Here is a 12,933-nt window from a genome sequence, read left to right as displayed (position 1 = left end):
ATATATACGTAGCGAATAATTGCATTCGCACTCATGCGAGACGATGCGAATATTTGGAGTATGTTTTTATTTTAATTTATGACTAGCTGTGTCCGTAACTTCTTCCGCGTGGAATTTAATAAAAAAGTTATTATTCAGTTCGCAGTTACAAAAAAATAAAATAAAATAAAAGTAGCCTAAGTTACTCCTTATTACATCCGCTATCTGCCAATGAAAGTCCCGTCAAAATCGGCCTAGTCGTTTCAGAGATTAGCCGGAACAAACAGATTAACAGACAGACAGACAAAAATTGTAAAAAATGTCATTTTGGTTTGGTACCGTGTATACATCCATATGAATTTAGTAAAAAGCGGTTATTTTAATGAAACAAACAGACACTCCAATTTTATTTATTTATATAGATGATAGATATGGAATCATAATACTACTGATGAGATTTATATTTATTATTTACTTATATTCTAATAAAATAACTATTCTGGTACCTATTATTATAAACATTTTTTTCCGGTCAAGTTGTGTTATCTTTGTGGATTTTCTCACCGTGCCGACGAGATTACGTTAAGATTACATAAATAGAGAAAAAAGCCTATGCTTAGCAGTGTGATGGTACAGTCTAGCACAGTCTTGACTATAAAACTCTCGCTGGGCTACTGCGAGAGACTTTCAATGGAAAGTGAGAGTGTAGCATCAATGTTACTGTCGACAGAGTATGATCTGAAACCATACCCGATAACGCTGAAGTTCCTCATGGTTCAGTGCTCTTACCTACACTGTTTAATCTCCGACGTTACGAGATGTTGCAAAACAGCAATTTTCTTTGCTATGCTGACGACATTACAAGTGATAGCCTTTTACATTGGCCGGTTATTCTGCCCCAGGTTGTAGTGGCGAGACAGATTACAATTAAAGTTTGAAATCGCGATCTCCTTGGCATAAGCCTTCGAATGAGGCAGATTTAGTTTCGTCCAATTTAAGCTCTTTTAGTATAAGAACAGACGTTGTCTCTCTGTATGTTTTTTAGCGACTGCATTATGGGGAGTGTTTTGAAGAACTCTTCGATATGAAACCACAGTCACGTTTTTACAATCGCATCTTTCGCCAAAAGACTAGATAACATCCACGCTGATTGGCTCTTCTGCTATTGAGAGACCTTCCACCTGAGGTTTTCTCTTTGACCCACTCGTGCCTCTTCTTGCAGATATCCATAAGCAGCGGTAAACATTTACTATCAGATTGTACCAGTCGCTGTCTTGCCTCAAATATTTTTGGTTTAAGCATGACCTATATAGAATTTCATACCTTTTAAGCAGACTTTATTTTAAAAGTCAACACTCGGATTTACACTTGCATTTCATAAAGTATCTAGCAACTTAACGAGCCAAGGAGAGTTCCACCTGACGTAGGTCTAGCGGCTCATCCAATTTATGTTACTATGAGTTGTCCTTATGTTACTGAGAGTTGGGTTCGTTTTGGAAAATGTTCAAAAAGAAATTATCGAAAGAAAAGATAACAGTGATAACGCAAATGTGATAAAACCAACATCCGTTACATCACTAATAGAAATACACACAAAATGAAACAACTTTTATTTGATATAGGTGCAATTTTTTTTTAATATCTTATATTACATACTTAACTATCCAACTGCTGGCTTTGAAATACACAGGCCGAAGACGGGCAGCAGCGTCTTCGGTGCGATAGAGCCAGCCCTACGGTAACCAACCCGCCTGCCCAGCGTGGTGACTATAGGCAATACACATGAGTTCGCACCATTTTTGGCCCGAGCTTGTGGAGGTCTATGTTCAGCAGTGAACTGCGATAGGCTGGAGTGATAACATACTCAAATATTATTTTATGAATCACAACAATAAAAAAAAAATATATAAAATTACTATAGAATCAGATTCACTCGGACGGTACTTTTATCTGCTCGCTATTAGGCTAGTTACTTATAATATTGATGTTTGAATTAAGGGTACGTAAACGGATGAAGTACATTGAACTTCGTACCTACTTTTATTTATGTTTATTCCATCGCATAACGCTAAAAAATTAATACAATTTAATGCCACGCGTTGTTGCCGCTCTTGTCAATACCCTGCATGGCGTAACGCGGTGCGGGGATTCTCGCGCATCGAGTTGAATAAAGCATGGAACGGCAAAGTCGAGTAAGTATCGGTAAAAATATGATTTAAACTGCTTAAACTTTTTGTCTGTAAAACGATAAGATGTAGTGAAAATTCAAATACTCGTTTGGCAATTGTTGGGCTAATTACAAAAATTAAGCGTCAGTGACGTTCAAAGTGCCTCTAGGCTTTATTATGGGACCGCTTACTTTCCTTATACATGTTTAATAAAATAATTCAAAGTATAGGACTCAAAGATACCATCACTGTAATACACAGATGGGTATTAACTTATTTTATTTTTGATCACTCAGCTAATGGTATAGAAAATGATAAAAATGTTTTAAGTTTTTTAGTTTTTAACTTGATTTCAAATTAGCTTGTTAGCTATAAATATTCAAAAATACTCTATATATTGTTAACCGACTTCCAAAAAAGGATGAGGTCCTCAATTCGACTGTATCTTTTTTCATTTACCTCAGAACTTTTGACTGGGTGGATCGATTTTGATATTTTTTTTGATTGAAAAGTGTTGCGTGTCATGTTGTCTCATTTAATTGAGATATACCAAGTACTTTTTGAGTTATATACAATAATGTGTATTTACTTCACTATTTTTTATCTATCTACGTTCTATACAAATGCTTGTCATGAATTGGTATCGAACTCGCGACCGCAACAACCAAACCACAATAGCCAGTGCTGTCACAGCTGTGCCAAAGCGTCGACAGTTTGTTTCTACACTTCTTGTAGACTAACTAGCTTTGTTTCGTAAATGGATATTTACAGTTGTTCAATATGGTTCTTTACCTTTATAGCTACATTTATTATTTAGGTACCTACCTATTTATTTATTATTATATCAACTAATACATACTATAATTATATCTTTGAAAGACTACCACTACTAAAAAATACGAAAATACTACTAAAACTGTAATTCAAGTTCCAATTTTTTTAAAGAAAAATGTATTTTTGAATGTAGACTAAAGTAATTTTATATAATACTAGCTGTACCCTGCGCGCTTTGCTACGCTTTTTTTTTTTAATTTTACGATTCTATAAAGGACATACGGACAAACATTCATTTTTATACATCTATAGATTAGGAAAGAATTTAACTTTTTAATACTCTTTGAAGTAAAGTATAAACGTAACCATTTTAATGGTAACTGGGCGTCTCGTGGAAGTTAATTAACAAACTCTGAAGGATCGCTTCGCTACTCCATAATTTTATCTATCTATCTAGATGTTGGCTCTTCGAACTAAAAGTTAATACCTACTACTTCATTTTTAGATTATTGCTAATAGCAATGTTTACATAATACAGAAAAATGGTGGACGCAAAGGATACAATTTAAATTATATACTGCTATTAGATTAGATTAGATTTCATTCCATATTCCATAGATTTTCATTGGAGCAGCGTGGTGGATTAAGCTCCGATCCTTCTTCTACATGGGAAAAGAAGCCTATGCCCAGTAGTGGGATGTTACAGGCTGAAGCGAGCGAGATTTCATTCCAACTTAAATTTACATATAACAAAACTAAAGCACGATGCCAACCCTGTTCATTTAAATTGAATTCTGTGTTTTATAATTTTTAGTTGTATCAGTTCAGCACAAATTATTTCGCCAATGTCATGTGGGAGTCATAATTATTACATTTTATACTAATGCTTCTCCGTTTTTCTCATATAAACTCCCAAATCTCGAAAAGTAAGAATTCAATATTAATGAACCTTAGTTTGGTGGTTGCTTATACTGGTCCTAACTTAAAACAACATTATAATATCGTGTTAAGACAGCTTGAATTATTATTTAAGTTTCTCACGTATCTTTTACTAATACTTGCTATTTTTTTGATACTTAGAAATTTTTTTTTAAATATTATATTCAAAGTTTCATATTACAATGAATTCTTTGTCAGGAGACGACACCATGCTATTATACTTATTATTTATTTTTGTGTTACCCAAACATTAGGGAATTCTAAACACTTTTTTTAATATCATATCAAAAATCCGTTCCAGCGGTGATTAAAACTGCATCTCCGACTCACCGTGTGGCCAATTAAGTTATGGAACGATGTACCCGCTAGGTCGAAATTTTTGATACGATGTTTTTATATTCAATTGTAAGTGATATGATATTTGAAAAAAAATGTTTAGAATTTCCTGATGTGTAGGTAATACAAAAATAAATAATAAGAACTTAGATAATTATCACTTTTTTTCGGTAATTCAACTTAATTAATTTATAGCTAAATATATATTTACATTTAGTTTTATTTTATAAGTTAGACTATAAAGCATCTCCCTCTCCCTCTTGTCTTCTCATCAATCGCTTGGCAACTTTAATTAAAATTTGAAACCACATAACCTTATATAAAAATAAATTAAACAAATATAATGATAATAAACTTACTACTGGCTCTTTATTATAGCCGTAGCTTTAGTCATTATTATGAGTATGCTGTTGTTTTGTTGCGTATCAAATGAAATCCTTGTCTATTTTGTACATTATTTCTTGGGGCCAGGCTGACGAGAAATATCGACATTAAAAAAGGAATACTTTCGATACAATAAGCCTTTTCAATTCATGACCTGATTCGCTGAAAATTCTTTTTATTCGCTGTATTTCATATTAATGAATAGTGCAATTGTTACTAGTAAGAAAAAGGTTTGTGATAAGAAAACAATTGTAAGCGAAGTATAGTTTTTGATTATAAAGAATTTAAAATTATAGCAATATTATATATATATAAACTAGCAGTGCCCGCGGCTTCGCCCGCGTTGAAATTAGTGTGTCACAAAGGATTCCCGGCAAACTTCCAGTGAAGCTCTCATCATAATCGGCTTAGCCGTTCCGTAAACCTGCCTCTTGCCAATGGTGAAATCGCATGAAAATCCGTTCAGTAGATTTTGAGCGAATCGATCACATACACTTTTGGACTTTGTTTTATAATACACTAACTGTTGCCCGCGACTACGTCCGCGTGTTTATGAAGATATGCATTACTATTAAGATGTTTTACGCAAATTATTTTTTTATTTCAGTCACTTGAAATGCTTATCAAACTGAGTAACTTTTTCAAATGCACAATATAGTATAGTTTAATAGTTATTTTTATAAAACCTCTCTATACGCCACATTTTTAGTTTTATTTTCAGGCTGTTTATGTTTCATACAAACTATCAGCCCCAATTAAACCCCCTTAGGGGTGGAATATCGTAAAATCCGTTCTTAGCGGACGTCTGCTAACTATAATCTACCTCCCTGCCAAATTTTATCTTTGTCCAACCTGGATGGATTTTGAGTTCTCGTGATGACTGAGTTAGTGACCTTTCTCTTTTATATATATAGATTACGATGCATTATTTGGACACCTCCTCACCATCTATAGAGCATATATTTTAAATTTCAAGTCTCTTACTTCAAAAACATAGGACTTTCATACAAACTTTCAACCCCCATTTTACACCCTTAGGGGTCGAGTTTCGTAAAATCCGTTCTTAGCGGATGTCTACGTCTTAAAAGGAGCCTACTTTTCAAATTTCACGTTTGTAGGTGTTATAGTTTCGGAGGTTTCGTGATGAGTGAGTCGCCCTACCATCCCCCGTTTTAACTCCAAAAGAGAGTTGATTTCTAAAGATACATTATTTGGTCACCTTTCTACCATCTATAGAGCATACATTTTAAATTTCAAATCTCTTACTTCAAAACCATAAGGCTTTCATACAAACTTCCAACCCCCGTTTTATAGGGGATAAAGGTAAGGGTCGAGTTTCGTAAAATCAGCTCTTAGCGGATGTTTACGCTCTATAAGGAACCTACCTGCCAAATTTCAACTTTTTAGCTATTAAAGTTTCGGAGATTTCGTGATGAGGGAGTCAACCTATCATCCCCCGTTTTGACCCTAAAAAGGAGTTGATTTCTAAAGATACATTATTTGGACACCTTTTCACCATCTAAAGAGCGAACATTCTAAATTTCAAGTCTCTTACTTCAAAACCATAGGACTTTCATACAAACTTCTAACCCCCGTTTTATCCCTTTAGGGGTCGAATTTCGTAAAATCCGTTCTTAGCGGATGTCTACGTCTTAAAAGGAGCCTACTTTTCAAATTTCAAGTTTGTAGATGTTGTAGTTTCGGAGATTTCGTGATGAGGGAGTCAACCTATCATCCCCCATTTTAACCCCAAAAGGGGGTTCCTGTCTAAAGATACATTATTTAGACACCTTTTCACCATCTAAAGAGCGTACATTTTAAATTTCAAGTCTCTCACTTCAAAAACATAGGACTTCCATACAAACTTTCAACCCCCGTTTTACACCCTTAGGGGTCGAGTTTCGTAAAATCCGTTCTTAGCGGATGTCTACGTCTTAAAAGGAGCCTACTTGCCAAATTTCACGTTTGTAGGTGTTATAGTTTCGGAGGTTTCGTGATGAGTGAGTGACCTTTCGCTTTTATATATATTATTATAGATTAAATACGGAACTAGGCTTTTACAAATCTTCAAAACATTGAGATGGACATCGTTCGGTATCATACTCGTATATTACAGTTAATAACATTGATTGCAGTATCAAGAAAGATATTTAAATACTTAAGCATTTTACACATGTTTTTACGCTCTGATAGTTTAAAATGCATAAAATATCGTCTTATCATTACTTATTATCCTTCAGAAGTATAAAACAACCAAAATTAAAGTAACAGATTTCGTTTTAGTAAATTGCGTAGCTGACATAATTAAAAATATATATATTAAATAACATTTATTTCTAAATAGCGATTTACTGTTAGGAAAGGTAAATGGGATTTATTTTAAATGCACAATACCTATATTTTGACGTCATCAAGGTCTCACATATAAATAAAAAAATTCTAATTCTATAATTAATTTTTTCTTCTGTGAAAGTAATCAATATAGTAAAAGCTTTTATAAATATAAAAAAAACACGCATAATTGGTTATATTTTGAATAAATAATTATTGAGTTTGGGTACAGTACACGATAAAATCTGAAAAGCTCGCCTGGGAAAGTATCTCAACCTTACAAAAGAACACAGTTAAGTAATTCTGCTATCAAGTAGCGTTGTGTATCTTGGCGAGTAAAGTGGTTAGCTATTCTATGTATAAGTAGACTAAGGTAAGCGCTTTTCATCAGATGACCCATACACTTGTTTGCCACCATTTCATACTTATAAATATATAATCTCTCTCTCTCTCTATATATATATATATATATAAGCAAATATAGCAAGATGTGGATGTATACACGGTACATATACCAAAATAACATTTTTGAGAATTTTTGTCTGTCTGTCTATCTGTCTTTTGTTCCAGCTAATTTCATAAATGACTGGACAGATTTTGACGGGACTTTCTCTGGCAGATAGCTGACGTAATAAGGAGTAACTAAGGTTACTTTTATTTCAGAAATTTATTTATTTTATAGCTCTGCGAACTGAACAATAACTTTTTTGTTGAATTTCACGCGGACGTAGTCGGAGGCACAGCTAGTAGTTAATAAAGCTTTTGTTTTTTCGCGCCTAGTCATCGCGCGGTAGTCATCTCTTAAAGTAGACAATTGAATCTTGAAGGAGGAAGTTATCATGCCGGAAAAGCAATTAATACGTATATTAAGAAAATTTTGTGCTCAGTAACAAAATTGGCGGAAATACGGTTAATATGTAAAAAATTATTATGCCTCTTCACTACGGTGTCTTAAAATTAACAATATTTACAAAATTGGCCCTTACAGATTATCATCATCATCATCATCATCATTGGCCTTAGTCCGTCTATTGCAGACGATTTAGATAGTGTCAGACAGACACTGTGTCGCCTAGGACACACTTCAGGAAAACGCAGAGTTGCCTAAGCTCTGCGCCACTCTCTCGACCTCACTGGCTAGGCCCACAAGAACGACGCGACGAGTCGATACGTGTGGAGCCAGTTTGGCTGCAGGAGTCTTTCACATTTTAGAGCTATGCCACGAATGCTTGGTGGAGACCCCATTCCGGGTTTCAAATGAAGTTTTTCTTCTCCAGGACCCTGATGATTTTGAGACAGGTTTATCCCTCGGTCGCCTTTTACGACCCCCACGCGAAGAAAGGAGTGGTGCTATTCTACTCGTCTGACACCACACGGCATTTATTTACAGATTATATTCATTTAAATATTAACAAAAATATTTAAACAAAAATATGTGTTGGCAAATAATAATTTTTTTTAGGTTAATTTTTTTTCTGTGGAAATTTCGCTTCTAATTTGTCAACCAAAAAAAAAAATGAGTCAAAAATACATAAACTTAATATTTTCCTTTTAACAAAGGTTTCGGTTTAATAAATATATTTTTAAGAATAACAGTAACAATGGATAGTAAAATAATAAAGATGAAAAAATACACATACCTATTTAGGTACAGTTATTTATTTAACTAATGAACACATATTCATATAGATAGACGTTAAAGAGATAACATGTAGTAGGTAACGTTTAAATCGGTTGTGAAAGATTAGTGAAATTTTGCTGTGCATTATATTACGATACTTTTTCCATTATTTTCACATCAAAATACATTTATCATATCACTCAAAAACCTTTTTAGTTAATCAAAAATGTCTGTTTATTTGACCTTTAGTTTAATACCGTATAATGTTTTAAACCAAAATGCACGCCAATGATTGACACAGATCGTCAAAACATACGTCAGTAGATATTACAAGGGGTTAACGACATTAGCTTGATGGTATGGTCTCACGACAGAATTATATACCCCTTATTTAGTACTTAAGTTTGCCTGTAAAACACCGGGTCAATCACGTTTTTTTAAGTGGGTACATCAATAGGTAGGTATTTATAAGAGTTTCCTATAGGATACCTGCACTTTTATTTTACTTTTAGTACGTGTATGAAAGCGTGCGTGTCAGTCATCATGACATATAGTCGATATAATTAGCTAAATCTAAAGATTCGAATTATATTTCATAAGCTAATGCGAACTATATACATATACTATTTCGTAGAATTTCATAATTTATCTATTGTCAATATAACTATAATCAATTACTAAAGTTTATGTTAAAGAAATATGCAGTATTAGATTAAAGTAGATCTTTATTGCTTTATATACTCGAAGTTCTGGAATGAGTGCAAATAAATAATTTTGATGATTTTATTTTTACAAATTAATTAAACTTGAAATTTATAACATACCTAGAATCATGTAAAATTTTAAGACATAAAGTAATTTGTCCTTTTTTAAAAGAAGCTATAAAAATTTTCCTATAAACTATAGTGGTCTAGAGAATAATTCACATTCGTCCCACTTATGACGAGAAATTCAATCAGAAGTGAGTTAGTTTCAAGACAAAAAATTACAAGTTCACTAACAAGTAACAAGTCTTAAGTAATAATGCTGCACGACTGGTCCACCTAGTCCTTTAAACTTCACCACCTCACGTCGGCTATTGTATGTTACTTATTTTAATAAATGGTTTCACATAATAAACACTTACGAAGCAGACTTGAACGTTTAAAAAATTACGGACTTAGTAGTTTTACTTCACTAATGATGATGTACACTTACGTGCTGCCCTTTTTACGTAATTACTATATTTAAAATAGTTTGATGATAACAAGGATTATTACGTGAATATCTATAATATAAAAATGAGTCGCTGAATGTGTTGCTAAGCGCAAAACTCGAGAAAGGTTGGACCGATTTCGCTAATTCTTTTTTTAAAATATTCCTTGAAGTACGAGGATGGTTCTTACGGAGAGAAAAATTCTAAAAAAAAAATTAATAAAATTAAAGAATCGACTGTTAGGCGATACGAAGTTCGCCGGGTCAGCTAGTTATCAATAATTATTTATGTATTTTATTAGATTTGATTTGTTTAAAATATTTAAATTTGTCATCGTCGTAACTTTTTATAAACAACATTGACATACACATACACAACATTTAAAGTAATAATTTTAATTGTTTACATATCCTGGTAGATCGTTTTGTCTTAATTAAATCAATATTTGTGAGCCATAAAAAACGTCATTGAATTGTTTTCAAATAGGTATATCCACCAAAGTTCTAGAGTTAAGTTGAGGACAATTAAAATTAAAAGCTGTTAGTTATAAGTATCCACAATAATCCGCTCATGGACTATAAACATAAAATAATTTTAAACTATTATATATGCATTTGATAACATCTGTAAGTTATAATTTCACAATCTGTTAGGGTATTGCAAAATGTTTTCATAAAATTATCTACATATATAAAAATGAATATTTGTCTGTATGTCTTTTATAGAATCGTAAAGTATGCATTTGATCATGTCATGATCTTCAGAAAAGTGTTGTGCACGACCCCCACAAAGTTTCTGAGTTGGTACGACAAAAAAAAAGCGTAGCAAAGCGCACAGGGTTACAGCTAGTATTGTCGGCGCGTTACCGACTCTATCGATCTTCCCAGGAGCTCTAAGTTCGGACTATATATTGACCGCAGAAACACAAAATTACTTGTGGGTTGTGAGATGTATTCTCTACCTGTGATCTTCTACGTGATTGAGGTTATTTCCCCAGTATATGTATATAAGAGTCCTTTTTTAAAGTGAAAATAATGTTATCAAAGTTAATATTTATAACTGGCTTAAAACAGGAGATTGTCTGATATTGATCTGTGCTATACCTTATAACGCTGTGTGGTTACCGCATTAAAGAATATAGCCACCCCTTCTCTTCCCGTGGGTGTCGTAAGACGCGACTAAGGGATAACACAGTTCCACGACCACCTTGAAACTTAAAAAGCCGACCGATTGCGGGATAATCATCCAACTGCTGGCTTTGAAATACACAGGCCGAAGGCGGGCAGCAGCGTCTTCGGTGCGACAAAGCCAGCCCTGCAGTCACCAACCCGCCTGCCAAGGCTGAACTGATGATGAACTGATGATATCTCATTACTTTTATTGGGTGTATCGATTTTGATGATTTTTTTTTTAAACGAAATTTGGTGCTTGTCGTTTGGTCCTGTTTAGATAAATTTGATCGAGATCGGACGAGTAGTTTTTGAGTTATCCCTGATTCGATTTTAATTGACGGTTTTAACGACTATCTACAAGGTTTTACTTGTCGATATAATTGAAGTTTATATATTTTCGTTTGCGAGCAAATACAATTATTGTTACCTAGACTTACCTTTTCATAGTATGTTAAAGTTTTATCGTGTCGACTGAGGAGTAGTATTAAACTAACATTAGTATTTACAAAGATCATCCTGTTGAAGAAAGCAATCGGTCACCTCGTTGTCGATGAGGTTATTGCCGAGTCAAGGTTGACGGAATTACTATGTATAGCACATTCGTGACCCGAAAACCTAATGTTTTGACGGATCGGCCCTGAATGCGTCACAAAACACTCTCTTAATCCGTACGATTCTACTAACATAGATTTTGCAAACAATAAATACACTTTTAACCGGGGTCGATAAATTCGAAAGTATTTACTTTACACGCGAACACTGTGCCAGTAAATAAATAAAAGCGTTATAGGCCCAATCGCATTCATTCAAGTTTAAATTCTATCACTTTTGTAGTAGGTACTCTACTATCTTTAACATATTTTAACACTAGCGACCCGCTCCGGCTTCGCACGGGTATAAAATATAATTATAGCCTATGTCATTCACTGAAAAAATGATTAAAATCGATCCAGTAGTTTTGATTTATTCATTACCGCCCGTGGCTCGCACGCGTTAACTTTAGAGTAAAAGCCGGCCAGAACCGGCGCAAACGCTATGTACTGCAATTTTTAAATCTGTAATATCTTCGAAAATATTCATTTAAATCATATGCTGTAAAGGGCCATATAGATCTATATTAAATCAACAATGTATTTAAGGTATTTCACATAGAAACCTCAAAAATAACAGTATTTCTCCACTATTTAATGGATGTTATTATACATATAAACCTTCCTTTTCAATCATTCTATCTATTAAAAATAACCGCATCAAAATCCGTTGGGTAGTTTTAAAGATTTAAGCATACATAGGGACATAGGGAAATAGAGACAGAGAAAGCGACTTTTGTTTTATACTATGTAGTGATTTGCTGCCATAAGATTTTTTTATACAGGAAGTTTTAAGTTTTTTGTTGGAAAATATTATAATAATTGTTATACATAACATTCAGTAAAATATAATTGTACAGGTACAATAAACAGAATTGCTCCAGAGAGTTAAATATACCAGACGTAGATAAATCTATACTAATAAATGGAGAGCCGTGTTTTTTTTTTTGTTCGGTTATACTGCGAAAATTATTGAACCGATCGGAATAATACTTATACCATAAGACGCAGTGTGTTTCGGAGAAGGATTTAGTACTTATATAATATGTTGGTGATTACTTATCGTGTAAAAAAATATGGACGGAAAGAGGTCGCTAGTTTGTATATTACGTTCTGCACGTGGTACACTGAAAAAACATAATAATCTAACTTATTACTTATTATTAAGTATTTCTGATTTCGGGGGTACTTCCAATGTGGTTTGTTTTTAATTACCACACAAAAGAAAAATAAAAGTGTATTTCGTGCAATTTGGGGTTCGTGGTAAGAAACTATAGAACAAATAATTCAGCTTAATTTAATAGCATAGATTATTATTTCAAATTCCGTTATATGCCGTTCTTTATTCCGAGCCTAATATCTCCTGCATTATTTTTAAGCAGACGCTATCGGACTCTTGGTCAATCGTTGAGTTGTATTTAATTGATTACAACATTAAAAGTAA

The sequence above is a fragment of the Melitaea cinxia genome, chromosome 10 (genome assembly GCF_905220565.1).
Source record: "Melitaea cinxia chromosome 10, ilMelCinx1.1, whole genome shotgun sequence".
NCBI classification, from domain to species: domain Eukaryota; kingdom Metazoa; phylum Arthropoda; class Insecta; order Lepidoptera; family Nymphalidae; genus Melitaea; species Melitaea cinxia.
Note: the sequence above shows the minus strand (reverse complement) of the source record.